Below are 6890 nucleotides of genomic sequence, written 5' to 3'. Positions count from 1 at the left end.
TTGATAATTTCGGGCGTTTTCTAATTTATTATTATTTGGGCTAAAATAAGAAAATAATTAAATAAAATAAATAAAAGGTTTGGGCTAAAAATTAAATAATAAATTTGGACTAAAATTAAAACTATACTTTTACCCAACATCAAGACTAGTCCATGGACTGTTCAAAAATATGAATTTAATCAAATACGAGTTTTTAAGTACTCTCGGGATTAAATACTGAACCCGACCAATAGTGGCGGTGAAAGGTTGTTCATCATCGGGTTTGGTTTTGGGGAGACATTTTTAGGTGTCTACAGAAGCCCCCACTTTGACTGAGTTTGTAGAAACGTCAGTTTCGAAAACGATAGTCAAAGTAGTCGATAGGGACGGAGAATAATTTAAGACGTTCAGCGATCCTAAATCACTCTGTATACGCCGATACCTTCTGAAAAATGTTAATTCCACAGATAAAAGAGTAAAAGGATAGAATGCGTAACTGGCACCAGTGTATCGGTGACAAATGAGTTTGGCAGCTTCCTATGCTTGAAAGAATCCACCGGATATCGTTCGTTGAAATGCTTTCCATGCCTGAGAAAAGCCGACTAAGGAGTTTGGTAGTTTTCTAAGCCTGAAGAAAGCTACCGGATGATACTTTCCATGCCTGAGGAAAGTCGACATATGAATTTGGTGTCATTCTATGCTTGAAGAAATCCACCAACGATGCTTTCCATGCTTGAGGAAAGCCGACAAAAGAATTTGGCGGTTTTCTATACTTGAAGAAAAATCCACCGATAACGCTTTCCAAGCTTGAGGAAAGCCGACTTGGCGGTTTTCTATACTTGAAGAAAAATCCACCGATAACGCTTTCCAAGCTTGAGGAAAGCCGACTTGGCTGTTTTCTATACTTGAAGAAGAATCCACCGATAACACTTTCCAAGCTTGAGGAAAGCCGACTTGGCGATTTTCTATACTTGAAGAAAAATCCCCCGATAACGCTTTCCAAGCTTGAGGAAAGCCGACAAAGGAATTTGGCGGTTTTCTATACTTGAAGAAAAATCCACCGATAACGCTTTCCAAGCTTGAGGAATGCGGACGACTACTATAATCACTAAAATTTGCAAGTGTACGACGCTTCGATTATCCTCGAACGTGGACCGCAGATGATTCATACCTTTAAATCGGTTGTCCGACCTTATTAGACTTTGATGCTTGCTAGGGGTAAAATGGTAATTTTAGTCCCCTTTAAGTATCAGTTAGAACTTTCCGCGTAATTCCAGCGAAAAAATAACTGCCCAAAAGCCTCGAAAAATCATTCAAACTGGTCAAAGGAATATTCGCTGACAATGCGCAGAACCACTGTGCCATGTGGCATTATGCCGTGACACGGTAACATTCCCCGTCAGACGGGATAGAACCCCGTGTCATGGGACATTTATTTGTTGTTTGAATTGGTCAATGGCGTGGATTTTCATGCTTTTGACCCACAAATCCCAGCGCGCCACGTCATCAGAAGACCGTTACATGGTAACGGTTACTTTTTGGCTTTAAATTCAAGCTTCTACTTCACCTTTTTCACCATTCTCTTTATTCATTTTCTTTCTCTCCTCTTCATTTTCGATTTTATTTTTTGCTCACATACTACCGTGCCACGGCAAGGTTGCACCGGCATGTTGCCGTTTTTTCCGTGTCACGAACACAGTCACCGTGACACGGCGGCGCTGCTGTTTTTTTTTTTTTTTTTGCTACTACTCTATTACTGCTGCTGTTCAGAGTTCGTTGCTGCCATCGCCTGAAGTCGCCGCTGGTGTCGCCGGGGCTCCATCGCCTCCCAGGTTGACACGGGACCCGCTCACCGTGTCACGACATTGACTGACCGTGTCCCGGTGGCATGTGCTGATGTCTTCACGTTTTTTCGAGCTTCGGGGCTCAAATTCTCATCACTTTTGCTCTAATTTTTTTGCTACTTCCCTCATTTTCGATTCTCCACAAGGATCCATGTAAGTTTCCCTTGATTTTTGTCTCGAATTTTCTTCAAATGAATAATTTCATGTAAAAACCTTGAAAAAAATCAATTTGGGGATTTTTGATTTTGAGGTTTTATGGTTAAATTCTTGTCATGAATTTACTTGTATATATATGTATGTGTGTTTGTGTGAAATTTGAGACAAAAATTGCATGATTTGATGGAGAATTGAGCAAATCACCATTTTTGGGTACTACTTTTTGTGAAATGATGTTCTTGTTGTTCATGTTACTTCTTTGCACTTGAAATGGTGAAATATTGGTGGTAGATCTTGTAAAATATGTCATGATGTGTTGATTCATTGTTTTTGTGCAATTTCGAAACATATTTCGTGTATGTACTATATCGTCATGGAGAACATAGTATCATGCGGCTAGGAGAACTGTAGTATTAGTTTGTCATGGAGAAACTAAATACTATTATTTTGCCAATTTTTAGCCTTGAGGTAAAAATTTAGAGTATAATGCGATAAACAACTAAATAACTTAGGAAGTGATGCTAAGCATTTAGGTTTTTATTTTTATAATAGCATGCCTAGGCGACGGGATCAAGATCTTTCCACCCATGGTCGGCGTCAGGCTTTTCGGGAGGACACTCCCACGATTCTCGAGGGTATGGACGACGACGTCTTAGAGTCTGAGTCTTGGGCTTCTACGAGTAGAGGTAGGTGGGTTCCACCTCTGTGGACTCCAGACCAGTTGGTTTTCTGTCGTGAGAACCACGTTTCTCATCGCCCACTTGCTGGCATAGTCAAAGGCACGCTTCGCCACCACAGTTCTGGAGCTGGAGATTTAATTCCTCGACATTACCAGATTATCACGAGGGATCCTGCTACGAACGCCTTATGGGAATTGGCTGGTTTAGTGGATTTTTATTCGGCGGTCGTAGGGTTTCGCAGCCCCCGGGGTTGCGGTGCGACTGTCGTTCGCACATTGTTGTAGTATTTTTGGGATACTACCAACACCTTTCACTTTGCTTGGGGGGAGATGACGGTGACCCCTCTGGACTTTAGCATGATTAGCGGTCTGCGGTTCACTGACCGGGCTGTAGCGCAGATGTCTGATCTTTCTTGGGGAGCGGCTGAGGCAGCCGACTTGTTAGGTCCGATCGTTCAGCATATCAGGACTCAGCCAGTGTCTCGAGGTGGTCCTAGGAGCGGGCGATCGGAGCTGGCTTCGGTTCTTGCCCATGGTTTTGATATGGAGGAGACGTCAGCTGAGCAGCGAGTGCGGATCTTCATTCTGATTCTCATCTCCATGACTCTTTCTCCAGATAGGAGTTCACGTGCACTCCTTTGCTACCTCCCTTCTTTAGTCAGGATTAGTGAGATAGGATTCTTTAGCTGGGCCAGCCTCGGATACGCCGACCTTCTCTTGTCGTTGCGTCATGGGTGTAGGCACCTGAACGACGGGTCTCCCGTCACTGTCTACGGTCTGTGGAGAGTCGTAGAGGTGATGATCCTTTTCTCTTCTTGTTTATTTTAATTTGTTCGAATCATGCGCTCAAATATTACTTTTCATTGCAGCTATAATTCTACGAGTACTTCCCAGGATTGGCACCTCGACGGCGTCGTGGAACGGTTCTTGACTTCCCTGTCGGGGCCAGCTGGCGTAACCGAGGAGAGTCACGAGTGGAGTCTGTCTCTGCGCTGCGCGGGTTGCTACGCCGAGGCACCTCTTCTGTTGGCGTAAGAATTAGTTTTCTTGCCTGTTATTTTCCCTCTGACGTTATTTCCGGTGTTTCATGCCAACTTTTTATGGTTTTCAAGTTGCCATTGATGTCCAGTATCGTCCTTGGGGCTCAGCTGATACATATACAAGTAAAATCATGGCAAATCATGCAATTTGCTCAATTCCACAAAGTAGCACCCAAAAATGGTGATTTGCTCAATTCTCCATCAAATCATGCAATTTCTGTCTCAAATTTCTCACAAACACACATGTATACATATACAAGTAAAATCATGGCAAGAATTTCAACATAAAGCTTCAAAATAAAAAACCCCATAATTGATTTTTAGGGTTTGTCATGAAATTGTTTATGTGAAGCAAATACAAAGCAAAAATCAAAGGAAACTTACATGAATGTTTGTAGAGGGTCGAAAATGAGGAGAAGATCGAGAAATTACAACAAAATTGGTGAAATTCGAGCTCCAAAACTCGAAAAAATTTTCGGCCACCAGCGCGACTGCCGCGACACGGTCAACACTAACCGTGACACGGAGAAGAAGTCCCGTGTCACGGTGAACTTCAAAGCTGACGGAGCTCCGACGACCCAGGCGGCAGCTCCGGGACAGAAACAGCAACGGCAGACAGCAGCAGCGCAGAACAGCAGCAACAAACCGCAACAAAAAAAAAAGAAGAAAAAAATCAAATCTGTAGACTAACCGTGTCACGGTCGCTGTTACCGTGTCACGGTGAGCTTCGACGACCAGCGGTTCACCTCAAGCGTGGCGCGACGATTTTTGGTAAGCAAGGAGCAAAAATGGAGAAATGAAGAGGAGATGTGAAATGGTGAAGTATGAAAGCAGGGTATGCGAATTTAAAGACAGAAAAGGACAAAGGAGAAGTAACCGTTGCATGTGACTGATTCAAAAGCAGCAGAATAAAAAAAAAGAGGAAAAAAAAAAATTCCCGTGACACGGGATCCTTGTCCCGTTTGACGGGAAGTGCTGACCGTGTCACGGGAACTTGCTGACGTGACGCGGCAAAAGTGTGCTTGGTCAGGGAATATTCTTGGCTTTTTGACTAGTTTGACTGATTTTCCGAGTTTATTGGGCGATTATTTTTCGCTACAGTTACGCGGAAAATCCTAACTGATATTTAAGGGGGACTAAAATTACCATTTTACCCCTAGCAAGCGTCAAAGCCTATATTTCGGCATTTTAAGCATTTACTATGGTCGGATAATCGGCTTAAAATTGTGAATCATCCGCGGCCCACGTTCGGGGATAATCGAATCACCATACACTTATCAATTTTCAGCAATAGCCGGCTTTCCTCAGGCTTGGAAAGCGTTATCGGTGGATTTTTCTTCAAGTATAGAAAACTGCCAAGTCGGCTTTCCTCAGGCTTGGAAAGCGTTATCGGTGGATTTTTCTTCAAGTTTAGAAAACCGCCAAGTCGGCTTTCCTCAGGCATGGAAAGCATCATCAGTGAATTTTTCTTCAAGTATAGAAAACCACAAAATTCCTTTGTCGGCTTTCCTCAAGCATGGAAGGCATTATCGGTGGAATTCTTCTAGCATAGAATGACACCAAATTCGTTCGTCGACTTTCCTCGGGCATGGAAGGTATTATCCGGTAGTTTTCTTCAGGCTTAGAAAACTGCCAAACTCTTCAGTCGGCTTTCCTCAAGCATGGAAAGCGTTTCAACCAATGTTACTCGGTAGATTCCTTCAAGCTTAGCAAGCTGCCAAACTCGTTTGTCACCGACACACTGGTGCCAGATACGTATTCTATCCCTTTACTCTTTTATCTGTGGAATTAACATTTTTCTGCAGGTATCGGCGTGCATAGAATGATCTAGGATCGCAGAACGTCTTAAATCATTCTCCGTCCCTATCGACTACTTTGACTATCGTTTTCGAAACTAACGTTTCTGCAAACTCAGTCAAAGTGGGGGTTTCTGTAGACACCTAAAAATGTCTCCCCAAAACCAAACCCGATGATAAATAACCTTTCACCGCCACTGTTGGTCGGGTTTAGTATTTAATCTCGAGAGTGCTTAAAAAATCATATTTTATTAAATTCATATTTTTTAAAGGTCCATGGATTAGTCTTGATGTTTGGTAAAAGCATAGTTTTAATTTTAGCCCAAGCTTATTATTTAATTTTAAGCCCAAACCTTTTTATTTTATTATTTTATTATTTATTTTTGGCCCAAACATTTTATTTTATTTATTTTATTATTTTAGCCCGAATAATAAAAGTCAGAAAAAAAGCCCGAAATTATCAATCGGCACTTAAAAAGCCGAAATAAATTAGGGTTAAAATGAATTTAGACGGAAAAATGGACTGGAAGTGACCGTGTCACGGTACAGTCTGACCGTGTCACGGGAACCCTTCCCGTCTGACGGTGGGACTTCCCGTGACACGGGAGGTCTGCCATGACACGGGACGTTCCGTGTCCTTTCCGCGTAAACCCTTAACGCGTTTTTCATTCCGTTTTCTGAAAATTTCCCGCGTCACTCCAAAACTGTACCGCGTCACGGGAAAGTGTACCGTCTTACGGTACAGTCTGACCGTGTCACGGTACAGTCTAACCGTGTCACGGGATACGTTTTTAGGGTTTTTATCATTTTAGGGTTCCGTGTGCTCCCTCAGCACATTTCCCTATAAATACCCCCTCATTTCTGATGAACGGGGCAACCAGAATTTTATTATTCTTATTTTCTCTCTTCTATGCTATTAACCTAAACACTAGCCTCCCCTATTCACTTAAAAATTCCTTATTCAAGCACTCAAAGGAGTCCATATTTCACTCGAGGTTCTGTCCTTAACTAAGGCGTGAAAGGTAGAATCGTTTGAGGGTTTGGCCCCAAAATCAACCTTATTTTATTTAATTTAATTTAGTTATTGTTTTATTATTTCCTTGAAGTTACTAACTCGTTTATTATTTTGTAGTTGCAAGCAAACAGATTCAAAGTAAGGATCATGCTCTTTTATTATTATTATTATTTTTCTAACAACTTTATGTTGTTGGAATTGTGATTCAATTGGTTTTAATATTAATGTTCTTCTATTATTTTTATGATCACCATATTTCATGTCTAAAGGGAATATGTAATTGAAAATCACGACTAATAAGATAATTTGGACAACCGGTTTAGGATCCCTTTTAATCTTGTTATTAATTGAAGTGATCATCAAATTTTTAGAATTATGTGT

Source organism: Chenopodium album, chromosome 1 (genome assembly GCF_948465745.1).
Source record: "Chenopodium album chromosome 1, dcCheAlbu1.1, whole genome shotgun sequence".
NCBI classification, from domain to species: domain Eukaryota; kingdom Viridiplantae; phylum Streptophyta; class Magnoliopsida; order Caryophyllales; family Amaranthaceae; genus Chenopodium; species Chenopodium album.
Note: the sequence above shows the minus strand (reverse complement) of the source record.